Consider the following 27,795-nt stretch of genomic DNA (forward strand, 5'->3'; position numbering starts at 1 on the left):
AACTTGATACACAGTTATGTCAGCAAAAATTCTGTTTGTATTAAGATGCCTTAACTGCTACAACTGATGAGTTTGCTGTGGTAGTGGAAAGTGTCAACATGGTTTCCTCCAAAGTGCTAGGCATCCATCAGTATTATGGAAGATGACGAGACCAGTCAATGAACACTTTTGTCTGCAGTTATTGTTGAAGAATCTGGACAGTCTTGTTGCTGATATTGATAACGTAGATTATACCGAAGATCGTACTCTCCTTAAGAAGAATTTCATTGTAGTTATACCTATTACAGAACCGTTTCGTGGCAACATTATGGTGGTTAAAATCTGTGATAAAGCCGACTATCGAGAACGATTAGAGAAGGGACGGTCTGTAACAGCTATGAGAACTTGTTCAATAGAACAGATGTTCTTAACAGTAGCTCTTAAGGTATGTAATTCAGAGCTTATGTTTATTAGACTTTTTTGGTTGTTTTTATCCACTCTACCAGCTTTCAAAATATGGAAAGCAAAGAGGTCTCAATAGTCGACATGGGTCACAGAGTAACGAAGGGGGTCATGGCTCATGTCTCTTCAGGTATACACCTTAGGGCCAATGTCTACTCGACTTCTTTTTCATATTCGTCCATACTACCACCTCTGAAACTTTTTCAGTAGAGTTCTGGTTCACACTACATACTGATTCTTGCAAGGAGTCCAAGAAGGCAAAATTAGACACTCGATCTGACACACATGCTTACCAACAATCATTCTTCCTGTGAATCATTTATGATTGGAACAGGAAAAGAGGCAAGTACACAAACTACCCTCCACCTCATACCATAAAGTGTCTCGCAGAGTATGGATCATGTAGATGTAGATGTAGAATTTTGTGAGCTGTGCATAGACATCTGATGGCACATTCCTCCAGAAACCTGCTTTTGGATTCGTCAGATGCATGCCACAAAGAATCACTGCTGTACTGCGTTTGACAGGTGTACCAACATGTTATTAAGTAAGGTATCATAACATTTTTCCTTATCAGCATGTAATGGGTGTAGCGGAAAATACGTTTATGTGTGGTACCTTAATCCATACACAAATTAATGTGTTGATTTTTTTCTTCTCTGCGTCGAACAGTGCTCCTACAAACACATCACAAACTTTATGACCTGAAGCTTTCTGCATGGTTGTAACTGCACCACAAACAAATAAGTGGGCTACGCTTGTCAGTATTGTTTACCCGTTTTGCATCCATGTGCCACACTCCAATACCTGACCTGCTGCCCAGAGGAAGGTAAGAGTTAATGGATTGCTCTTGCCACCTGTATTTGGAGGTACTAACCAACCTAAAACATATGACTTGTAACAGCTGTAATAATTAGTCTGCAAATGATGTAAATACTGATGTAATGTTGTTCAATACACTGTCCTCAGTCAGTAATAGAAAGCTCTGCACTTATACCCATTACATCCTGTATGTGTGTACATTTGGAATACATAGACAAGAACAAAAAATAAATATATAAAGAAAATGGAAGAATAAGATGGAAGAGGTAGTGTCGGAAGAACTGGAGAATTGTGGGGCATAACTGAAGTTTAGGAGAGTGGAAGTATGGAATTGAGTTTGAACATGTAGTATTACTTGAGGAAACTGTGTCAAATGTTTAGTGATTTTTATTTTATTATATATTACACGTCTAGTTCTGTATGACCAAATTGAGGAGCAAATCTCCATGGTCATGAGCTCCAGGGCTCTCAAGAGCTTTAGTTTCCATTCTTTGTGAACCAGGTGGAGAGCATGGGGCTGGACTGATAGCTATGACCTTCACTCAGTACATGTAGATTCTTTTTGGTTGCAAGGCATGGACCACACAAAATAGTTGAACTACTCACTCTCTTCTGTTCCATTCTGGAACTAGTTAGAAAAAAGCTGTTTATTGTGTACATTCACTCACGCATGTCAGACCAAACACTTCTCACAATTAAAGCAGGATGAAAAACAGAGGTGCGCCTCGGAATAAATAAAATTTTTATGGAAACTGGTTGGTTGCTGTTTTTTTCTTCATTATACCTGTTGTTGTGTTGTACGAGCTTTTGAAGTCCCAATGGCAAGAATCCCTTCAACATACAAATACACAGAGTTTCTTTTCACGTGAACAGAAATGTTCGAGCATATTGCTTACAGAACAGTGTGTCTTTAGATATGGTCGAGTATATCGTTCTTATGGACTGAAACTGGGAAGAGCGCTATGAAAAAGACTTGAACACATAATATACACTGAAGAGCAAAAGAAACTCGTATAGGCATGCATATTCAAATGCAGAAGTATGTAAACAGGCAGAATACGGCGCAGCGGTCGGCAACGCCTGTTTGAGACAACAAGTGTCTGTCGTTAGATCGGTTACTGCTGCAGCACTGGCAGGTAGTCAGCATTTAAGTGATTATGAACGTGATTTTGTAGTTGGCACACGAGCGATGGGACACAGCATCTTTGAGGTAGCGATGAAGTGGGGATTTTCCCGTATGACCATTTTACGGGGGTGCCATGAATCTCAGGAATCCCATAAAACATCAAATCTCCGACATCGCTGCGGCCAGAAAAAGATCCTGCAAGAATGGGACCAACGACGACTGAAGATAACCGTTCGACGTGACAGATGTGCAACCCTTCCGCAAATTGCTGCAGATTTCAATACTGGGCCATCAACAAGTGTCAGCATGCGAACCATTCAACGAAACATTATCGATATGGGCTCTCGGAGCCGAAGGCCCACTCGTGTACCCTTGACGACTGCACGACACAAAGCTTTACGCCTCGCCTGGGCCCAACAATACCGACATTGGACGACTTCGCCGTGCTCACGAGGGCCCTACACAGTGTTAGCCAGGTGTACCAATTTCTTGGGCTCTTCAGTGCACTTTTACACGAGAATTAATGCTCTTCATTTTAAGGTGTATTCTTCCGATGCTAAGTGAAGTGATACTCAAGAATCTGAACCAAGACTCATTTCTTTTACTCTAAGAAGTTCGTCACACTGAGCCGACCGGTGCTGTATAGGATACCGCCAGTCGCCAACCATATGTCGTTACCCGTGGCCATCTACAACCAGCACACGCCCATCATTGGCAGCATGGCAGCGTGAGGAATTATGTGGAGTAAGGTGGAAAACTGAAACCAACCAATACGTGCAGAAGAAACTAAGGGGTCATAAAAGCGACGTCAGCTTTGGACGAAAACAGCAAATCTGTTAAGTTCGTATCGTGCATAAACTGTTCAGTGTTACTGCGTTTCCAGTCGGGAAAGACTCACTTAAAGAAATACACTACTGGCCATTAAAATTGCTACACCAAGAAGAAATGCAGATGATAAACGGGTATTCATTGGACAGATGTATTATACTAGAACTGACATGTGATTACATTTTCACGCAATTTGGGTGCATAGATCATGAGAAAGTAGTACCCAGAACAACCATCCTTGGCCGTAATAACGGCCTTGATACGCCTGGACATTGAGTCAAACAGAGCTTGGATGGCGTGTACAGGTACAGCTGCCCGTGCAGCTTCAACACGATACCACAGTTCATCAAGAGTAGTGACTGGCGTATTGTGACGAGCCAGTTGCTCGGCCACCATTGGCCAAAGGTTTTCAGTTGGTGAGAGGTCTGGGGAATGTGCTGGCCAGGGCAGCGGTCTTACATTTTCTGTATCCAGAAAGGTCCGTACAGGACCTGCAACATGCGGTCGTGCATTGTCCTGCATAAATGTAGGGTTTCGCAGGGATCAAATGAAGGGTAGACCCACGGGTCGTAACACATCTGAAATGTAACGTCCACTGTTCAAAGTGCCGTCAATGAGAACAAGAGGTGACCGAGACGTGTAACCAATGGCACCCCATACCATCACGCCGGGCGATACGCCAGTATGGCGATGACGAATACACGCTTCCAATGTGCGTTCACCGCGATGTCGCCAGACACGGATGCGACCATCATGATGATGTAAATAGAACCTGGATTCATCCGAAAACATGACATTTTGCCATTCGTGCACCCAGGTTCGTCGTTGAGTACACCATCGCAGGCGCTCCTGTCTGTGATGCAGCGTCAAGGGTAACCGTAGCCATGGTCTCCGAGCTGATAGTCCATGTTGCTGGAAACGTCGTCGAACTGTTCGTGCAGATGGTCCCCATCTGTTGACTCAGGGATCGAGACGTGGCTGCACGATCCGTTACAGCCATGCGGATAAGATACCTGTCATCTCGACTGCTAGTGATACGAGGCCGTTGGGATTCAACACGTCGTTCCGTATTACCCTCCTGAACCCACCGATTCCATATTCTGCTAACAGTCATTGGACCTCCACCAACGGGAGCAGCAATGTCGCGATACGATAAACCGCAATCGCGATAGGCTACAATGCGACCTTTATCAAAGTCGCAAACGTGATGGAACGCATTTCTCCTCCTTACATGAGGCATCACAACAACGTTTCACCAGGCAACGCCGGTCATCTGCTGTTTGCGTATGAGAAACCGGTTGGAAACTTTCCTCATGTCAGCCCGTTGTAGATGTCACCACCGGCGCCAACCTTGTGTGAATGCTCTGAAAAGCTAATCGTTACCATATCACAGCATCTTCTTCCTGTCGGTTAAATTTCGCGTCTGTAGCACGTCATCTTCGTGGTGTAGCAATTTTAATGGCCAGTAGTGTACAAATACAAGATATCCCACACTGATACAACTCGTTCACGGACATTGGCAGAAATAAAAGACAGTATTACAGCAAGTATGTTGCGGTGTGTGCTAAAGAAAATGGTTCAAATGGGTCTGAGCACTATGGGACTTAACATCTATGGTAAGCAGTTCCCTAGAACTTAGAACTACTTAAACCTAACTAACCTAAGGACATCACACAACACCCAGTCATCACGAGGCAAGGAAAATCCCTGACCCCGCCGGGAATCGAACCCGGGAACCCGGGCGCGGGAACGCTACCGCACGACCACGTAGCTGTACGGTAGATGTGTTGTATACTTATTGGGCGTTACCTAATAACGATCGCTTTCTTTACATATGCGATCAGTGTCTTACTAGATTTCCCTAAAAACCGGAAGTGGTAAGCCGTCTAGAAACTGAGTAAGGATATACACACATCAAAAAAAGTTTTGCGTCACCTCGGTTCCGAAAGTTCTAGAACCTGTACGGGAAATTGGAATAGAGATCAACATAAACATCATTTCCGCCCTTTTTATTGCTCATGTAAACCACACATTGTATGGTGTACCTCCATACAGCGAGACCTTCAGAGATGATAGTCCAGATTTCTGTACACACCGGTACCTCTAATACCTAGTAGCACGCCCTCTTGCATTGATGCTGGCCTGTATTCGTCGTGGCATTCTGTCCACAAGTTCATTAAGGCACTGTTGGTCCAGATTGTCCCACTCCTCAACGGCGATACGGCGTAGATCCCTCAGAGAAGTTGGTGGGTCGCGTTGTCCATAAACAACCCTTTTCAACCTATCCCAGGCGTGTTCGATAGGGTTCATGTCTGGAGAACATGCTGGCCACTCTAGTCGAGCGATGTCGTTATCCTGAAGGAAGTCATTCACAAGCTGTGCACGATGGGGGCGCGAATTGTCGTTCATGAAGACGAATGCATCGCCAATATGCTGCCGATTTGGTTGCACTATCGGTCAGAAGTTGTCATTCACGTGTCGTACAGCCTTTTACGGCGCCTTCCATGACCACCAGCGGCGTACGTCGGCCCCACATAATTCAACCCCAAAACAGCAGGAAACCTTCACCTTACTGCACTCGCTGGACAGTCCGACTAAGGCGTTCAGCCTGGCCGGGTTGCCTCCAAACACGTCTCCGACGATTGTCTGGTAGAAGACATACGCGACACTCATCGGTGAAGAGAATGTGATGCCAAGCGTGAGCAGTCCATTTGGCATGTTGTTAGGTCCATCTGTACCGAGCTGCATGGTGTCGTGGTTGCAAAGATGGACCACGCCGTGGTCGTCGGGAATGAAGTTTCGCATCATGCAGCCTATTGCGCACAGTTTGAGTCGTAACACGACGTCCTGTGGATGCACGGAGAGCATTAATCAACATGGTAGTATTGCTGTCATGTTCCTCCGAGCCACAATCCATAGGTAGTGGTTATCCACTGCAATAGTCGTCCTTGGGCGGCCTGAGCGAGGCATGTCATCGACAGTTCCTGTCTCTCTGTATCTCCTCCACGTCCGAACGACTTCGCTTTGGTTCACTCCGAGACGCCTGGACACTTCCCTTCTTGAGAGCCCTTCCTGCTACAATGTGACAATGCAGACGCGATCGAACCGCGCTATTGGCCGTCTAGGCATGGTTTAACTACAGACAACACGAGCCGTGTACCTCTTTCCTGGTGGAATGACTGGCACTGATCGGATGTCGGACCCCCCTCCTGTCTAATAGGCGCTGCTCATGCATGGTTGTTTACACCTTTGTGTGGGTTTAGTGACATCTCTGAACAGTCAAAGGGACTGTGTTTGTGATACAATATCCACAGTCAACGTCTATCTTCAGGAGTTCTGCGAACCGAGGTGATGCAAAAAATCTGAACATCGCCTCAGTTCTTCCGCCGGCTTACATAAAACACGGTTGTGTTATTCATAAACAACTTTCCCATTTATCAATAATAACATGAAAGTGTTGCCTTTGAACATGATAATGAACGTTCTATTGACTACAGTTGTGTGTTTGTGTGTGTGTGTGTGTGTGTGTGTGTGTGTGTGTGTTTCTGCGTGTAAAATCTACTTGCGTCAAACGTAATTTCTTTGGTCACATAAAAGCGCAGAAGTTACTCGATCAACTAATTTTTATTCCTTATAAAATGCAATTTATATTATGTAAGGCTGAAACACACACAATGGAGTAACGATGAATTATGGGCGGTTCTAATTATGTGCGAAATAAACAACCAAATATAAAAAAAAGAAACAAAGGCGTCGGCTCAGATTTTCTCTCTTACACATTCATTTATGTATCTTTCCCTACCAATGCTACCAACACTACCTGTAATCCTACCACTCACCACGTCATTTATATAGTGTACCAAAACTACCGAGCCGTAATTTTGGTACTGTGCAACTCTATTATAATTTGAGAACTGGTTTTCAGTGGCTTGCCGCCCAGCAAACTTGCATTTCTTTTCACTTTAAAGATAGGGACTTATGTGGGAATTGCTATTTTTGTTGTGCACATACACTACGAAGACGAGTACTGAAGTTTATGTTCATTTTAGACAACATTATTTTCATTGTTTGTATGGGTTTCTCTGCTGCAGAACTGTCATAAGCCACTTCACTTTTATGCCTATTTCTGGTGACGAATACAAAGAACTAAGCCAAGAATTAATAGATCTAGGTACACATTGTGGAGAAGTCAATGTTTGAGACATCATGGAACACCCCTCTGCTATAAGTAGACAAGTCAAATAACACATTTCCGCGTCAGTTCAGGGTAAAACCTCGCGCTTTCGACAATTTCCGTCTTCGTTTTCGTCAGGATGAACTGAAATCGTTGAAAGCTCGAGGTTACTGTGAACTGACGCGGCAAGAAGTCCGAGAATGTTTTATACAACGGCGCGGTCGCGAAAGACTTAGTTCTCATGTCTGATAACAAGTTGATGCAGTTTCAAAAACCATAATTTCAAGTGTTATTACGGAAGTTATCAATAAAACATGTGCTCTGACAGTAGATAAGAACTGATTCGCTTAAATCAGGTGCACTATTTGAGACTTACAGCACACACTACACAGAGTCGTTTTTGAATAAAGCATTACTTACAGCCGTATTTATGGATGTGATTCAAAATTCATTTACAGGTTTCTATGGGTTGCACAGGGGACTTAGTAGATGAAGTTTTGATAAGGAACCCATTCCGGAAATGCACCCTTTGGATGTAAAATAAGTTTGAAGTTGTGTTGCCGTCTTAGTACCTCGTCCGGGCTCGTTGAATTGTTGTAGCAATGCCCTGGTTGCTATTCGAACTTTGTGCGTGTATGTTTAAAAGTTTTAACTGTATTACGATTTGTGGGGGACATCACAGGTTTGGTATAAATGCGCCAGTTATTTTATGCACTTTTAATAATGTGCTACAGGCATGTACTTCTTCGCTTGTGGGATCTCCATTAAGCTAGTTGAGTCGATTCTTTGCAAGCAGTTACAGCATAAGTATCCCACTTTAATATTTTAAAGAAAAAGGTTCTGACAGTAAATCAAAGTTCAGAGTTGTTTTGGAATGTTATTATTACTAGTTGTTGTTTGAAATGAAGTGAGAAGGTACTGTAGTGAGAATATAGTACTGCCTAAAATTTGTATTATAGTATTCTTTTGTTATTTTATATTTGTTTAATAATTAGAATTTTTGAAATCACGTCTGAAGATAAAGGTTCTTTGTCCACTTAAGGGAAGTCTAAAAGGTATATTGCTAATTATGTTTGTATGGATAAGTTAACCAGTGCAGTTTGTTTATAGACACTCTTTTCATGACAGTTCGTAAAGTTTGTCCCCAAACGTGAGTTACTTTTCTTATGCGATAAAGCATGGCTGCCGTGGTAACTTCTGAAAGTGATCCTTGTGCTAATATCATTTTCCTGTGTTTTAGATTAACTGAGATGTCGTCACTAAGTCTTGATGATTGCAGTAAATCTGAAGAAAAATTTAAGTGTTTTTAGCTAACTTGTTAAATTAAAACCAAATTTCTTAAGTTAAATTTTCATGCTATTGGAGTCTGATTCCTGTCAATATTTTAACGGGTTTTGGTAACAAGATTTAAATTAAACACACTGCTTTTGTTGTAAGCTCATTTTGGCTGTATTAACTTTGACTTTTAATGGCAGTGAGGGCGGAATATTTCAAAGGTATTCCTTTACAAAACCGCAACAGGATATCAGAGTGTGTCTATGCTGTTACCAGAGGTGGACTATTTCAAGTATTTTATAAATAAATATTAATTCTGTGTGTCCTCAAATTGGACTCAGTCCTTCCACTCTACCAGCCCTATGCCCTGTAGTCCTTGGTTCAGATAACGTACGCTACGCTAGTCCGCCCTCTATTGGAGTATTACTATGCAGTGTGGGATCCGCATCAGATACGATTGACGGAGGACATCGAAAAAGTTGAAAGAAGAACAGGTCGTTTTGTATTATCGCCAAATAGGACAGAGAATGTCGTGGATATGAAACCTCGATTGGCGTGGCAGTTATTAAAACAAATGCCTTTTTGGTTGCGTCAGGATCTTCTCGTGAAATTTTAATCGCCAACTTTCTCCTCCGTGTGCGCTAACATTTTGTTGGTGCCCACCTACACAGGCATCGTAATAAAATGTGAGAAATCACGGCTCACACGGAAAGATTTCTGTATTTCTTTTATCCGCGCGCTGTTCGAGAGTGGAACGATAGAGAAATAACTTCAAGATGGTTCGACGAATCCTCTGCTAGGTACTTAATTGTGAGTTCCACAGTTATGTTGATGTAGATGTCCCTGAGTATCGAACCAGTTAGCTGGAGCTGGACAGTGTCATTCATGTGCTACATTTCGCACTTCGTTGTTTCACACCGTTTTCCGATGGACGTACCGCCATCTCATCTGACGTACCCTCACTGTTTGCAGCCACCGCGAGGCTATAAACCGGTGGCAATGACTTCATCTCATACGCTGCTGAGAGAACAGTCGTTGTGGGGAAAACTAAATCTGTTCTACAACTTTATCTCCCGTCCTTCATTCTTTCTTAAACATTTGCAATCCTACAACAATGTCTTCGTCGTCGGCGCACGGTTTTGCTCTAAGATAAGAAACAATACCGTGCGCTCCTCACAGGTGTCCGTTAATACGTCAAGAACCGTGCTAAATTATGGTAGAAGTAGCATCACGTAGAGATGTTTCGCTGGCTCTGTCGTCAGCATGACCCAGCACTTTGTAAATCCAGGAAACGCGTCGTTTGTTTTATGAAGTGCGTCAGTTTGGACTTTCTGCCTTTACGCCTACGTTGACACCTGTGCTCCGCAAGCCGCCTCGCGGAATGCAGCGGAAGGTTACAAATAGCGAGGTTACAATGGCGATCAAATCCAAAAATAACGCTAACAATAAATATGTACAATATAAATTTTTGTTGAAAGGCAAAAATTTATGTAACATAATTTGTTAGAATTCCTGCTACAGTAGCTACAGTAACTATGTCACAAACACCAATTTACTACCACTGCATCTTCCCATCGCTCTTATTCCACTTGAGGACATGCTGTGAGAAGTAAGACTGCCGCTAACCGACCGCGTGAGCTCTAGCATCTCTGTCTGTAACCGCTCTAACATCTCTGACTTTGCCCTTGTGGTCCTTTAGAGAGACGTTTGCCGAACTGAGTAATATGCTACCCTACCCCCATTGAAACTTACGCTCTCACAATGTTAACTTTAATCCTATCCGTTATGCACAACACATCTCTTAACTCTGCCGCTGGAGTTGATTGAGTAGCTGTGTAACGCTCTCTCCCTTCCTACATGATAGCGTAACAAAATGAGCCACTCTTTTTACGATCTTCTTTCTCCTCTATTAATGCTAGACTGACTCCTCCATTAATCCCAGACTGACGAGCAGTACTCAAGAATCGGTCCACTGAGTGTTTCGTAAGGCACCTCGCTCTTGGACGAATTATATTTATTTCGATTCTTCCGAAGAACGTGAGCTTGGTGTCTGATTTTCTAGCAACTACTGTTTGTTTGTGGTTCGTGCACTTTTTTTTGTTCCTACATACCTTTTTTTCCTCACTCAATTTCGGTTAAAAGATGAGAAGTTTGTTATCGGATATCGTGGAATATTCCCGCTTCGGCCCCTATAGTTTCATGAAGTCCGATATGTGGCGACCCTTCAAAATGGTATCTAACGGATGCTTGCTCGAAGCAGGGAGCTCTCATTGAATTTCTTTTGGCAAAGAACCAGAGCATCGCAGATATTCATAGGCGCTTGCAGGATGTCTACGGAGACATGGCAGTGAACAAAAGCAACGTGACTCGTTGGGCGAAGAGTCTGTCATCATCGCAACAAGGTTCCGCAAACCTGTCCGATTTCCCTTGTACTGGCCGGCCGCACACAGCTGTGACTCTTGCAGTGTTGGAACGTGCGGACACTCTCATTCCAGGTGATCAGCTGATCAGAATGAAACACCTCGCTGCACAACTGGACGTCTTTGTTGATTGTGCTGACACGCTCGTCCACCAGTTGGGGTACTCAAAGTTGCGTGCCCACAGGTTTCCTCAGTGCCTAACAGTAGACCATAAAGAGCAGCGAAGGACCATCTATGCAGAATTGCTTGCGTGTCACGAGGCTGATCCTGACAGTTTATGTCCAACGTCGTCTTAGGCGATGAAACACGAGGTCATCACATCGAACCGGAAACAAAACGGCAAACCATGCAGTGGCACAACAGCACCCCTCTCTGAAGAAAAAAGTTCAAAGTCGCACCGTCGGTCGGTAAAGTCATAGCGATGGTCTTTTGGGACTTTGACTATTCAGTTTGATGTCCTCCGTCATGGAGCAACGACGAACTTTGAAGTATACTGCGGTACCATCAGGAAATTGAAGAAACGACTTCAGCGTATTTGCCGCCACAAAATTGTAAACTAACTTCTTCTCCATGACAACGCGAGACCTCACACAAGGCTGGGCACCCGAGACGAGCTCACAAAAATTGACTGGACTTTTCTTCCTCATCCACCCTACAGCCCGGATCTCGCAACTTCCGACTTTCATCTGTTTGGCCCATGGAAGAATGCACTCCGCGGGAAGCAGTACCGTAGATTTTATTGATGCAACAAGACGGCTCCGAAGTCGAGCAGTAGAGTGGTACCACGGTGCCATACAAGCGCTCTCAGTAACGTGGCGTAAAGCTGTCAAATTGAACGGAGATTATGTTGAAAAATAATGTTTTATAACCAAAAGAGTGAGGAAAAATGTAGTGTTTTGGAATTCTGAACAAAATCAATCTGCATTCAGAAAAAATATGTTGCATTACTCATCCCTGGAGCTACGAAATTCCCGAACCGGGGCAAAAGTGCTGAAACGTCCCCTTTGAACAATTATACATAAGACTGTGCTTAACCTGACACACAATATTTTTAGCGCAACGCAATCTGACTTTCAAAATTCCCTACTAAAGAATGGCCCTGACAAACATTAAACTATACCTTTCACAAATCACTTACCTCACAAAAATCTTCGCTGCTCAAGCTACTGCAATACAGCGAGCGCCACTACTGCCAACTAAATAAAAGATTCAAACTATGGAAGGCACTAACTACTGATAGGGATAGTTAGCAAATGAAAGATATTAATAGAGAACAAACAATGTATTTACCTTAATATCATCACAAGTCATAATATATATATCAGTTCATTACAAATCTCCGCCATCTCTCTCCCCACATCCACCACTGCTGGCGGCTCACCTCCAACTGCGCAATGCTACGCGCTGTTAACAGCCCAGCTGCCGCTGCCCAACACTACAATGGCGAGTATTACAACAATGCAAAGCAGCCACAGACTGCACACAGCACAGCCAGTGATTTTCATACAGAGGTGGCGTTACCAATAAGAAATCCTAAACAGCCTACTTACATAACGAAAACATAAACAGCCTACTTACATAGCCCCCATGCATATGAAACGTCCCCTTTGAACAATTATACATAAGACTGTGCTTAACCTGACACACAATATTTTTAGCGCAACGCAATCTGACTTTCAAAATTCCCTACTAAAGAATGGCCCTGACAAACATTAAACTATACCTTTCACAAATCACTTACCTCACAAAAATCTTCGCTGCTCAAGCTACTGCAATACAGCGAGCGCCACTACTGCCAACTAAATAAAAGATTCAAACTATGGAAGGCACTAACTACTGATAGGGATAGTTAGCAAATGAAAGATATTAATAGAGAACAAACAATGTATTTACCTTAATATCATCACAAGTCATAATATATATATCAGTTCATTACAAATCTCCGCCATCTCTCTCCCCACATCCACCACTGCTGGCGGCTCACCTCCAACTGCGCAATGCTACGCGCTGTTAACAGCCCAGCTGCCGCTGCCCAACACTACAATGGCGAGTATTACAACAATGCAAAGCAGCCACAGACTGCACACAGCACAGCCAGTGATTTTCATACAGAGGTGGCGTTACCAATAAGAAATCCTAAACAGCCTACTTACATAACGAAAACATAAACAGCCTACTTACAGTGCAATAGTGGCGCCAAAAACTTGATAGAGGCGCCCCCTCCATCTCCGTCGTTTGAGATATAGCGTCAAAAATTAAAAAAAAAGATTTTTTTCTAAAGTATCTTCATTTTGTAGCGTACATCTTTCTTAAGAGTTTGATATATAAAACATATATGTTCGATGAAATGTAAGACACATTAATTAGTCTTATGTGTGCGAGAGTGCAGTGACACACCTCTTCACATGGCATTCTTCTATCGCACGCCACTGTATTTCAAACGTGTATATTTTGTTATGCAAGCCATCAAGCCAATATTCAGGGCAGTGGAAATTAAAATGTCCTGTGGCGCCTCTCCTGCTCCCAGTCGGCTGATCTGACATCGTACCTCCTCCATAAAAAGAACCTCACAATTAATACCGGATGGGATTATTCGTAACCGAGAGACTAAGAACTCTTCAGAAAATCTGCTTTCTTTATTGGCTAGTAACTAATAACTTTCTCTTTTGTGTGATATAAAACTAAATGTAGGACACATAAAACCAGTAAGGAGACGAGACAAGCAAGACAGTACACATTTCTTCAATCCTCAGGCCCCAGAACTTTTTTTCTCTCTAATCTTGCTAAAGCATTACACAGCGTGCAGTTGTAACTCACGCCAAATAAGCGATACTGTTTTCACAAAAATGGTCATTTTTATCTACCTCATAAATAACATGACAGAATATAATTCACGAAGTACCAAAAATCAAATGCCTATTAGGCCTACTACAAGCAAGTTTTAAGAAAGGACATAGTTTCACATTTCATTCATGCGCCCCAGTTCTCAAGTATGAGACAGCAAAGTAGTCGTTTGAGGTCAGAATATGTTCTAAAATTGTACAATAAATTGAAGACAGGGGTATTCGACGGTTGTTTTGTGGAACACTTCTACCGCCCTTCTTGTATATGGGTCTGACCTCTGCTTTCTTCCAACACTATGCCTAAAATCTGTTTTACTCATCTTTTCACTGGTGCAAGAATTAAATCGGGGCAGTCCTCCCTGGTTTTCCTTCGTATAGGAGCTTTTGAAAAGGAAGTTAACCATTTCTGCTTTTCCTTTGCTACCTCAATTTCAGTTCCTGTGTCATTCGCTAGGGACTGGACGCTAACTTCGGTGCCACTAACAGCGTTTCCATAAGAGAGTAATTTGTTTGGGTTTTCTGAAAGATCTCTTGACAAAATTCTGCTGTGGTAGTCATTGAAGACTTCACACATTCCTGTCTTGATAGCTAAATGCGTTTCAGTCATCATCTGCCGATCTATCTGTCTATCCTTGTGCCTTGATTTACACCCATTATGCAGCTGTCTCTGTTTCATTAGTTTCTTTACAGTGACTGTATACCATGGAGCGCCCCTCCCATTACTAACTATTCTCCTGGGTACGTATCTACCAGTACATGGTCAACTGTTCTTTTAAGCTTCATCCCTAGTTCCTCTACATGCCCCTGTCCTCTACTAAAAGTTTCAAGTTCGTGATTGAGATCCTGAGATGCTGAACAAGAAACAGGAGACACATTACTTCTTTCTGCATACGTCTCTCGAAATGACGGTAAATGTGAGAGAAACCAAAGCGTATTCTATGGCTTAGAGGCAGGAGTTCCATTCACACACTATCGGCGGTGGTTTTAGGGAAGGAGGATAATGATGGTGATACCGTAAGTACCCTCTGTCACAAAACGAAAGGTGGCTTACGGAGTATAACCGTAGGTGGAGATCTCAAAAGCTGCCATCGTCGTTTGAGAGAATGTTCCAAATTATCAAATATGTGTAAGCCATGCTCTCTCCCAACTATGCGTTTTCGTGAACTTCGCTGTCTATCTGTGTTAGGTTTCCCGCCCTTGTCGCGGTTACGTCGTGGTTCTTCTTCCTTTTACGTGTGACAGCAGTGATGTACATCGATATTTGCGCCGTGTACCACCTTTGGTTTGGTGCATATAGTTTCCGGCAAGGGGATCTGGAGTCAGTCGGTCGGTTGTTGAGGACGAGGGAAGTTATCTCCGCGCGGTGCAGTCGGCTGGGTCCGCTGGCAGCCCCTGCGCAGTGTCGGAGCTGTCCGATCGCTACGAGCTTCGTGGTTCACCGACCCAGGACGTCAAAGTTGAGTAGTGGTTTCAACTACCCAAGCCACATCTATTCATGTTGTGGTGGTTCGCTTCGGTGGTTTGCTGTTGGGGAGGTTTTCTGGTGAGCAACACCGAGTGGTTCTACTGCTGAGATTTAGCCATAATGCGGTGCAATTAACTATTTTGGTCGACTATGATTTGAGTGCACCAGTGGAATTTTCTGTCTTGTGGCCGTTAGTGTTCTGGTTACCTGCCCTGGGCACTGACGTAAATTCAGGCAGTGTTCTTTGAGCGAAGTTAACTATTACCGCATTTCAAATTCGTGTACCAGCGGAATTTTGTGCCTAGTGGCCGTTAGCGTTCCGTTTACCTGCCCTGACCACTAACGTAATTTCAGGCAGCATTCTTTCCTCACCTGTTGTCGCTGTCCAACATGGTGTGACAGCTAATACACACTCCATTGTGGATTATCACGTTTGTAACATTGCTGGTTTGAGTTCTCAAGTACTGATTGACGGGGAGCAAGTCGTTGTGTCTGTCGGTCCCTGGTTGGGTTCCGACGGATCAACTATAGTTGGGCTCATGGTTATTTGTTTTGTTTTCTTAAAATTTTGCTAAATTAATTTTTAAATTTATCTTTCAAGCTTAAACACTGCGGCCTTCTGCCTTTAAAGACTATGGCAATATATTTTAAAATTTTGAAGCTGAATTGTGGCCCTCAGCCATTGGTATTGCACCTTGCATATGTTACTTCTTTAAATTATTTTATTGCTATCTTAGTTGGATTTTTATCTTGTTGATTTTTAAGATTTATTATTGTTAAACATGCTGGCCTTCTGCCTTTAAAGGTATTTGGTAATATATTCTGAAGTTTTGAAATTTAATTGTGGCCCTCAGCCTTTTGTGTTGCACCTCGCATATGTTGCTTTTTGGGGTTTTACATTATTTTATTGCCATATTAATTGAATTTTTGATTTTTTAAGATTTCTTGTTGGCCTTCTGCCTTTAAAGGTCTATGGCAATATATTTTAAAATTTTGGAATTTAATTGTGGCCCTCAGCCATTTGTTTTGCACTCTGCGTATGTTGTTTTTTGAATTATTTTATTGGTATCTTAATTGGATTTTTATCTTGTTAAGATTTCTTGTTGGAGGCCTTCAACTGTGAAAGAGTTGCATTCGGTAAAGATTCGGCTATGTGCCGTTCTGGTTGTAAAGATTATTAAATTACCATAAATGACAATTAGATGCAGAAACTGACCTCAACCCTTGGCCCTTTCCACAATCTTATTACCTGCACTGCCCAGCGGGTTTAGCGGGCGTTTCAATGTGCAATCGGAGGGAAGTTCTCGATACTATACCAGGCGGCCGCCCCTGAGGAAGCACCAGATGTCCGAGATCTGGACTATTAAATACGTCTCATGCCACACAACAGGGTGGTAACCCCAACGCCCAATGTACCAGTATCGTCGAGACAAACACACAACGCACCAAATCACGGAAATTTAGGAAGTATGACTACGACGCTTCAGCGTTGTGACGGAATGGTGAGAGTAGGTAAAATTGTGAAGTAATTACAGTGACAGACGTGTTCTCCTTTGTTAAGCAGTTGACACGCGTCTTGCAGTAGACGAGTCGATTTTTCTGATGGCACAGAGGCGGTCGCTTTGAGCCCTGTGGTGTTCTGACGTCAGCTGCTGTGCTGTAGCTCGTCCAGTGTGGAGGCGCCGACCAGTCGCTAACCGTAAACACTCTCCTTGGCCGGCAATCGTGCGCCGTCCTGCAGACTTGCCCCGTGTTGACTCCAATCTGGATACGGAGCGAATCCAGCAGCCCGCAAATTCCTTATCTTTTCTACGCTGTGGTACCACCGTGTCCTGGAATCTGGCATTCTGCAAACGCCTACACATGCTTTCGTTCCAGTCACACCCGAACATTCACTACATATGAGCTGACCGTTTCTGACCACAGACGCTACAGAATCACATTTGATCGGGTAAATGAGTTTAGATAGTTTGTTCGTTCCGTAGATCCACAGTGAGGCCATCGATGAGGGTATCAAGAAAACAAAAATACATAATACACACGTACCAAAGAATCAGGCATGGCCATAATCTGCACTCTCTCTCTCTCTCTCTCTCTCTTTCTCACACACACACACACACACACAGGCACAAAGGAGTTTCACTGATTGGCAATACTCACAACGTGAATGAAAACATACGAACAGACATAAACGCTGTTACTGTGCAGAAATGGCTCTGAGCACTATGGGACTTAACAGCTGTGGTCATCAGTCCCCTAGAACTTAGAACTACTTAAACCTAACTAACCTAAGGACATCACACACATCCATGCCCGAGGCAGGATTCGAACCTGCGACAGTAGCAGTCGCGCGGTTCCGGACTGCGCGCCTAGAACCACGAGACCACCGCGGCCGGCTACTGTGCAGAGCGAGAAACAGTTTACAAAAGTGAGTGTAAATAATGCGGAGCAAAAAGCACTGCCAAGTGCATATGTGAATCGAAGTCTTTCGACGTCAACAGCTGCTAGCACGGTGGGAAGGAGCTGAATACATAAAGAAACACCGTGACTGGCACTCCAACTTTATGAAAAAAAAACGCTGGTTTTAACCTAAAACAACCACAAATGTATGAACGTGTGTATCCGATTTGCAGAATAATCACGATAGATGCTTTATAAATAAAAACTAAAAGCGTCTGGTGTAATTCTCTTTAATTAAATTGCAGTCATCTCATTTCAAGCTGTTTTAACTTATCAAAATCGGATTTATATGCCACCTGAAGTACACACACATGTATTCGATACCTCAAAACAAACACCTCTGAATCCTTTAAATAATTATTCTGTAATAATGTTGTTACGATGTATATTCTTTGTACTTTGCGATTATGTCTTCTCTTCCGCTATACGAACCTTGCACTCAGCAGATTCCAGACGTCATATTTGTTTACAAATATGACAGTATACATGTTATGTGTTACGACAGCAAAGGGAACCTGTGAGCATGGAGGTACTCTATTTTAATTATTTTATGTTTACTGTTAAATATCAGTTAATTTTTTGTCAGAAGAAACTCAAAACCATGTTCTGAATTAGTGTCACAAGTTCCTCCAAAAATCGTAACACAACGTACACACAAGTGTAATACTAACTACTGTAAATCCACCCGATGATGGAGATTTAAACCTTTGAAACGCGTCGTGGAAATAAATAAAACGGTGACTGGTAACAGTAAACTTGTTGTTTCATTTAATGTCAATAACAGTCACGGTAAAGCCTAACCTAAAATGTTTGCATTTAAAGTTATACGGAGAAAACTAGAAAACACTGAGTCATTTGCCTCGCACCTCTGTGTCTATATTTTATATTCAATATATTTTTCTCGAGATGATACCGTTTTGGAACTTAGTTTTGTTTTTGTCGATTACCGCGCCATCAATCACACACAACGGCAAAAGTGTTACACAAATATATGTATTTTTTCCAGTAGAATCCGAATCTACAATGAAAATGGGATGTTCCCATTTAAGATTTTAAAGTTGGACCTCACCCCCTGGGGGTGGAGCAGGGGAGTGGGGCAACACTGATATCGGCTGATAGCATTTTTAAAAATACTGAACACATATTTTTCCGCTTTTTATTCCGACGCGTACTCTTTGAGACATTTCCTTGTCTCATGGGAAAAAACCCTTTATGCGACAAATTTCGTTGTAAGATGTACATACACAGAACCAGATTCTGAACACGTGGTCATACATACGCTGAGAGCCAGTTGTTAGCGTATTTTTGAACAGACTTCTGTAGATCTTGAATTCACACCTCGCCTAATTTTTATCACACAGTGTTGCATTCGGAACACTTTAGCTTAGCTCGATGTGTTGCCCTCAAAATATTATTCCACGTTACATTATGGAATGAAAGTAAGAAAATTATTACAGATGTTTTTATACTCTGGTTACCTACGTCTGGCAAAATTCGCTTCGCAAATAAAGCGATGCAGTAGTGATGTGGTGTGCTCCTTTCATCTGAATTTATTACCAAGTCGTAATCTGATTTATCACGTCTCGCGACGTCCGGAACGTTGTCATACGATCGAAAAATGTCCCATTAAGATCATTAGATTAGGAGCACCAGCTTCGATGTATAAAGATGGAGAAAGAAACCGACTTTGACCATGTGAAAGTAAACTTGTACTCAGCCCGAAGGTTTATTTGACACCACAATGCGTTCCTAGGCACTAGGCACGGTTGGTTTTCTGCAGCCTTTGAGCAGACCTACGTCGGCAGCTGTAACACGCTAATATTGTTGTTGTCTTGGTCTTCAGTCCGAAAACTGGTTTGATGCAGCTCTCCATGCTACTCAATGTTATGCCAGCCTCTTCATCTCTGAATAACTCGTGCAGCCTCAATGTGCTTACTGTATTCACCTCTTGGTGGTGGTGGTGGTGGTGGTGGTGATGATGATGATGATGATGATGAGGTCCCATACTCCGAGGAGCATAGGGGACGATGCGGGAGATTCGCACCGCCTACTAGGCAAGGGCCTAGCGGAGGTTTAATTCGACTACGTTCCATCATCCTTGTTTTGCTTTTATTGAAGTTCATCTTATATCCTCCTTTCAAGACATTGCCTTCCTCCGACCGTAATGAGGATGAATGATGATGAAGATGGCACAACAACACCCAGTCATCTCGAGGCAGGGAAAATCTCTGACCTCGTAGGGAATCGAACCCGGGACCCTGTGCGCAGGAAGCCAGAACGCTGCCGCAAGACCACGAGCTGCGGACCTCACCTTTTGGTGTCTCTCTACAATTGTTACCCCCCCACCCTACACTTTCCTCCAGTACTATTGGTGATCCCTTGATGTCTCAGAATGTTTCCTATTAACCAGTCTCTTCTTTTGGTCCGGTTGTCCCACAATTCTCGTCTCCCCGATTCTGTTCACTATCTCCACGTTTGTTACGTGATCTACCCATCTAATCTTCAGCATTCTTCTGTAGCACCACATTTCGAAGTCTTCTATTCTCTTTTTGTCTAAACAGTTTATCGTTCTGAAAAACAGCCTTATGCAAATCTGATTTTCAAAACAACCCGATTTTTAAATCGCAAACACGGAAAAACATCAAGGCGAGATTCAAACTTTAGTAAAGCGAGTGTATCGTCCGTGTTTCACTGCCATACAAGGTTATACAGGGTGGTCCCGAATTCATGGTACAAACTTTAATGGTAGGTGCAGGACATTGTAACAAGGATATATTGTATAGGAATGTATAGTCCCAGGTGACGCGGTGAGGCGTAAACAGGGGAAATAACGGCCGAAAGGAAAACGAAAGATTTTATTGAAATCGTTGTTGACAAGTGTCATGTTTACAGTAAGTGTTCAAAATTGCGTCCACCATGAGCGATACATGCTTGACAGCGTCGGTGCAGCGATTGGCGTACATGTTCAAAGATGCCTGGTATTTCACGCACACCTGCAGCAGCTACAGATATGCGAGCAACGAGATCCTCATCTGAGTCAACTGGAGTCTCATAAACAAGACTCTTAAGATGTCCCCATAAAAAGTAATCGAGGCAAGAGAAATCAGGAGATCGGGGTGGCCAAGGGACTGGTCCACCACGCCCAATCCATCTAGCACCAAACGTGGCATTCAGGTAATTCCGTACAGCAGTGCTGAAGTGTGCTGGCGCTCCATCGTGCTGAAACCACATGCGGTTACGAATGGCGAGCGGAACATCTTGCAGCAGTTCTGGTAACACTTCTTGCAGAAAAATAAGATAGCTTTCGCCACAGAGTCGCGTGGGTAGTAAGTATGGCCCAATCAAAAAGTCGTTCACAATACCAGCCCACACATTAATACCGAAACGTTGTTGATACGCATGTGGACGCGTTGCATGTGGATTATCTGTTGCCCACACATGGGAATTGTGCGCATTAAAGACACCCTCGCGTGAAAATGTCGCTTCATCTGTAAATAGCACATGACCTACGAAATCCGGCTGCAACGCACATTGCTGCAACAACCACTGGCAGAAGTTCACGCGAAGAGGATAATCTGCCGGATTCAATGCTTGTACTTTTTGAAAATGGAAGGGGTGTAAGCGATTTTCATTTAACACTCTGCATACAGTCTGATGACTCACATGTACGTCACGCGCAACAGTTCTTGTGCTTGACTCGGGTCTATCAGCCACTATGTTCAAGATGCGTTCTTCCAGTCTTGGAGTGCGTACAGCTCTTAATCGACCAGCGTCATGTCTGTTGACGTCGAACGTACCTGTTTCACAAAGTTGACGATGTAACCGTTGAAAAATTCTATGATCCGGCATTCGTCGATTAGGATACTCCGCGCGATACATTCGTAACGCAGCTCTGGCGTTACCATTTGCACGGCCGTACATGTAATGCATGTCTGCTTTTTCTGCATACGTAAAGTCACCCATCGTCTATGGCAGCACAATTGTGAATGGCGCTTGTCCCTACTGCGATACATCATGTTCATCTAATGCCCTCTACCGGCAGTGACACCAACCGATCACTCCATTTCTCTTTCCCCTGTTTACGCCTCACCGCGTCACCTGCGACTATACATTCCTATACAATAAATCCTTGTTACAATGTCCTGTACCTACCATTAAAGTTTGTACCATGAATTCGGGACCACCCTGTATTACAAATACCTACATAAAAGATTCCTAATACTTAAATCTATATTCGATGTCAACAAATTTCTTTTCTTAAGAATTGATTTTCTTACATTGCCAGTCTACATTTTATGTCCTTTGTACTTCGGCCTTCGTCTCCTATTTTGCTGCCCAAACAGCACAACTCATCTACTGCTTTAAGTGTCTCGTTAATCTAATTCCCTTAGCATCACCTGGTTTACTCGACTACGTTCCATCATCCTTGTTTTGCTTTTGTTGATGTTCATCTTATATCCTCCTTTCAACACGCTGTCCATTCTTTCCAACTGATGTTCCAAGTCCTTTGACGTCTCTGGCGGAATAACGATGTCATCGGCAAACCTCAAGGTTTTTATTTCTTCTCCCTGGATTTTCATTCCTACTACAAATTTTTCTCTTGTTTCCTTTACTGCTTGCCCAATATACAGATTGAATAACATCTGGGAAAGGCTACAACCCTGTCTCACTCCCTTCTCAACCACCGCTTCCCTTTCATGCCCCTCGACTCTTATAACTGCCGTCTGATTCGTGTACAAGTTGTCAACAACCTTTCACTCCTATTTTACCCCTGATACCTTCAGAGCTACCAAGAGAGTATTCCAATAAACACTGCCAAAACTTTCTCTAAGTCTACAAATGCTATAAATATAGGTTTGCCTTTCCGTAGTCTATCTTCTAAGACAAGTAGGAGGGTGTTCCTACCTTTCTGTGGCTTCTACCAGTTTTCTGTACGTAAATAATTCGTATGAGTACTTTGCAATCATGACTTATTAAACTGAAAGTTCAGTAATTTTCACACTTGTCAGCAATTGCTTTCTTTGAAATTGAAATTATAACATTCTTCTTGAAGACTGAGGGTACTTCACCTACATCATTCGTCTTGGACACTTGATGGAAGAGTTTTGCCATGGCTGGCTCTCCCAAGGCTATCAGTAGTTCTCATGGAATATCGTCTAATCCCGCAGCCTTGTTTCAACTTAGGTTTTTCACAGCTCTGTTAATTCTTCTCGCAGAATTGTATCTGCCGTCTCATCTTCATCTAGGCCCACTTTCCTTTCCAAAATATTGCCATCAAGTTCACCTTCCTCGTACAGACCATCTATATACTCATTCCACGTTTCAGTGTCCCTTCTTTGCTTAGGACTGGTTTTCCGACCGAGCTCTTGATATTCATACAGCTGAAGCTCTTTTCCCCAAAGGCCTCTTTAACTTTCATGTAAGCGGTATCTTTCTTTTCCCCAGTAAAATATGCTTCTTAAACCTTACATTTGTCCTTTAGTTATGTTTAGTTATTCCTATTTAACGATTTGGAACTTCCTGTCAATTTGACGTTTTTAAACTGAGCTCTTGATATTCATACAGCTGAAGCTCTTTTCCCCAAAGGCCTCTTTAATTTTCATGTAAGCGGTATCTTTCTTTTCGTCAGTAAAATATGCTTCTTAAACCTTACATTTGTCCTTTAGTTATCTTTAGTTATTCCTATTTAACGATTTGGAACTTCCTGTCAATTTGACGTTTTTAAACTTTTGCATTCCTTTTGCTTGCTTCAATTGCTGCATTTATATGTTCCTCTTTTTATCAGTTATATTCAATATTTCTTGTGTTATCCAAGGATTTCTACAAGGTCTTGTTTTTCGACCTGTTTGATCCTCTGCTGCCTCCACTATTTCATCCCTTGAAGCCACCCATTCTTCTTCTACTGTATTCCTCTTCCTATTCTTGTCATTCGTTGCCTAACGTTCCCTCTGAACCTCTCAGCAACCTCTGGTTCTTTCAACTTATCCAGGTCCGATCTCCTGTGCCAGCACAGCAAATCCGTTTTGCTTGATGTTACAAGGCCAAACCAGTGCTAATGCAACAAGCTTAAACGCCTCCGTTCTACCGGTGACAGTGAAATGTTTGTCTCTAGAGTGGACAGACATCAACAATGAGCGGACAAACTCAGCAGAGTAGGTCTGAACGTTTGGAAAGTAATTACAATTAAGACTGGAAATACAGACTATTCCATTCCATGCTGGTGTTGTGACACAGCAATCTTCTATTGCTACTATTTAAAAGACAGTCGTAGGTTGCAGAATGTTCTTTATTAACTTAAGAACGACGCGTTTCGGCCGGATAGGCCATCATCAGGTTATCTGAAATTATAAGGCGTCGACGATATTACAATAAATCCCGCAGGGTCCTATACCGGACGACTATAAAAGCACAATAAGCTTCAAAAACCGATGGAATAAAATTATGTAGAGAAACGTAATGTAGCTCAAGTTAAAAGATCAGAAATTGTCTGCCAAAAAGCTTCCGTCAAGAAGGCATGATACCGCATAAAACGTACTAAAATATATAGGAAAAACATTAAAAATTAATTAAATAAAATCTCCTCCCTCTCTACTCATGCCTGATCCGGTAATTTTATTTCATTAATTTTTAATATTTTCCCATAAAGGCTGGCTTATACGAGGGTCACTCCAAAAGAAATGCACACTATATTTGTAAAAATACAGTTTTCATTCTGCATGTGTGAAAGTTTTACAGCGTGTAGATTCATCCTTCACGCTTGTTTTCAAACTTAGTTCAACCTGTCCCCATGAGTAGCGCCGTCACAGCATGTCTTCAAGATGGCTGCTACACTTGACGTTCGTCAGAAGCAACGTGCTGTCATAGAATTCCTGTGCTGTGAAAACGAGACAGTGGTAAACATCCACAAGAAGTTGAAAAAGGTGTATGGAGATGCTGCTGTCGATCGCAGTACAGTTAGTTGGCGGGCAAGCAGGTTACGTAATGAAAGCGAGCACGGCAATATTGAGGATTGTCCTCGCAGCGGCAGGCCTCGTACTGCACACACTCCAGACAATGTGCAGAGAGTTAACAAATTGGTGACTGCTGACAGGCGCATATGTGACAACTCTGAGTCGTGTTCGACCATATCGCCAAAAGCAGGATGTTTTGTGGTTGCACGACAATCCACGGCCACATGTCAGTCAAGAAACCATGAAAGCGATCACAAAACTCGGATGGACAACACTGAAACACCCGCCTTACAGTCCTGACCTGGCTCCATGTGACTATCATCTCTTTGGGAAACTGAAAGACTCTCTTCGTGGAACAAGGTTTGAAGATGATGACTCCCTTGTGTACGCTGCCAAACAGTGGCTCCAACAGGTTGGTCCAGGCGCTGGTTCCAAGATGGCGTAAGGCAGTTGAGAGTGATGGAAATTATGTGTAGAAATGAAAATATTGTTCCTAAAGGATATATCTACACACCGTAAAACTTTCAAACATGTAGAATATAAGATGGATTTTTAAAAAAATAGTGTGCATTTTTTTGGAGTGACCCTCGTATTTTCAGATAACCTGATGATGACCGGTGCGGGCGAAACACGTCGTTCTTAAGCTAACAAACAACATTCTGCAACTTATGGCTGTTTTTTAAATATTAATTAAGCCTGGAGCAACCTGGAACCAACAAGTCGAAAAGAAAACAACACAAACTAAGAAAGAAGTCGTAGAAAAAGATTTTTTTTTTTGTATTTATAGCAGCTGAAGAAACATGAATTTGAAAATGGTCTGGAGCGCTTTTCGTCGGCTAAATACAGTTTCCAAAACAAATTTTTCAGAAGAAATCTTCGAATGTGTCTGACATGGGAAGTTTGCATCAGTGTGTAGTAATGCCAAATTCCATTTTCGCTTGCAATATAAGTAAGGACTTTTAACGTGACAGCCCTTAAGTCACCGAGGACAGATATGAAAGACAGGAAAGAAACGAATGCATCAGGGAACATACTGGAGTAGAAGATGTAACTGAGACTGTAGTGGAAATGAAATCTATGTTGGTGGGACATATGGCCAGGAGAATTAGTGGTAAATGGGCCGAGGACGTCCATTGCTGGTTTCCAAGAGAAAATCAGAGATCGACACGACTACCTACTACTGGATGAATGTAGTCTGGGTAACCGGCGCTCTGTCTCAAGACATACACACAGTTTGTGACCATAATACCTGACCTACTGTGTTAAACATTTAACATAAAATTATCACCCTTAATGAGTAGATTATGAAGGTGTATTAAATTTTTTTTAAATTCGGTCAGTAATCATACGAAATACTGAAAATCAAAATTTTGCTGCCCCTGGAAGCCGTTAGATAGTTAACTTGCAGTTGGAACTGTGAACAGTGACCACGGACCTAGTCGTTCAGTTAGTAATGCAGATTGCGTGCCTATGGGGTATCGTCTCAGTTGTTAGATTGGATTTGTGATTTTCTGTCAGAAAGGTCAAAGTCTGTAGTAAGTGACGGAAAGTCATCGACTAAAACAGACATGAAATTTGGGGTTCTTCGAGGAAGAGCTATAAGCTATCTGTTGTTTTTAACGCTTGCAGTAGAGTCCATGCATGATACGGTGGCGATGCGCGGTGACCAATTTTCTTCCAAAGCGCTGGGCGAGTTCACTCATTTGTTCAGAAGGGGACGCCGGCAGTGTCTGCAACCTTTCGGCAAGTCGGGGATGAAAGAATCGAGGCACACGCCCAACAAACAAAACATTTTACAGAAACTATTCGGTAAAAAATTTGATTTTTGCCTTACTTGTAGTTTTATTTGTCAGGTTCATTATTATGTGCCCATTATTTCGTTAATTGCCATAATTATTGTGATATTCACGTGGGAGTAAGACACTGCGCGAAATACCAAATATTTTGCAATGAAGAACAGGTCTCCCTATGATTTTGCGTTTGCTGCACCTTACGTAATATGTTCCTTCATATGAAATTTAGCTAACATATTGAATTATTCTCTAGAATTGGGCCGATGTCTCTATTTGACAACAATCTCGAAAAAACTGATCCGACGTAGCGCACTCATCTGCGATCGCGACGCGCCAGCGGTAAAGGCAGAGTGAAATATTCACAACGTACCTCATATTTCATAAACTTCTTCAAATATCGAAATAAGATTTTCGCAAATGATAGCGCCCGAAGAGATGAGGATTTTGCCGTATGGTTATTACGCAAAACGTCATTATCTACGGTGTTATTCCACTAACTGCAGACTTTTTCGATGAAAGAGTGTTATTTTTAAGGGCCATCGATAGCTGGTGAAACGACAAATGCTATACGTTTTGGAACAATAGAAGTGAAAACTTTACACATTTATTTTGTACTGAGGATGTGCTTCTCATAAGCTAGTTATCTTACTTTTCCTCATTTCCTCACATAATAAACCACTGGTTCAGAATTCTGACTACAGCATCTGCACAACATGTTAGTGAGGTCAGACTGTGTAAACCCCGCTGCTTTTGGAAAAGCAAGAATTTTTTAAAAAGGAAACAAGAAAAATGTGTAGGTTTTACTCAAAATTCGCCACTCACGACACTTCTCTGAGAGTTACAAATTGTTAACTAACCAGGCGGCCGGCCGAAGTGGCCGTGCGGTTAAAGGCGCTGCAGTCTGGAACCGCAGGACCGCTACGGTCGCAGGTTCGAATCCTGCCTCGGGCATGGATGTTTGTGATGTCCTTAGGTTAGTTAGGTTTAACTAGTTCTAAGTTCTAGGGGACTAATGACCTCAGCAGTTGAGTCCCATAGTGCTCAGAGCCATTTGAACCATTTTTTTGAACTAACCAGGCAAAGATAAATCGCTGCGTTTTCGGTGGATTTCTTAAAGATGCTAACAAAAGCAGAGGTGACCGATGTTTTTGAATGGTCACCATGCAGGTGTGAGCGCTCGGCATTTCCCCTACAGCGC

This window comes from Schistocerca serialis, chromosome 2 (assembly GCF_023864345.2).
Source record: "Schistocerca serialis cubense isolate TAMUIC-IGC-003099 chromosome 2, iqSchSeri2.2, whole genome shotgun sequence".
Lineage (NCBI taxonomy): Eukaryota > Metazoa > Arthropoda > Insecta > Orthoptera > Acrididae > Schistocerca > Schistocerca serialis.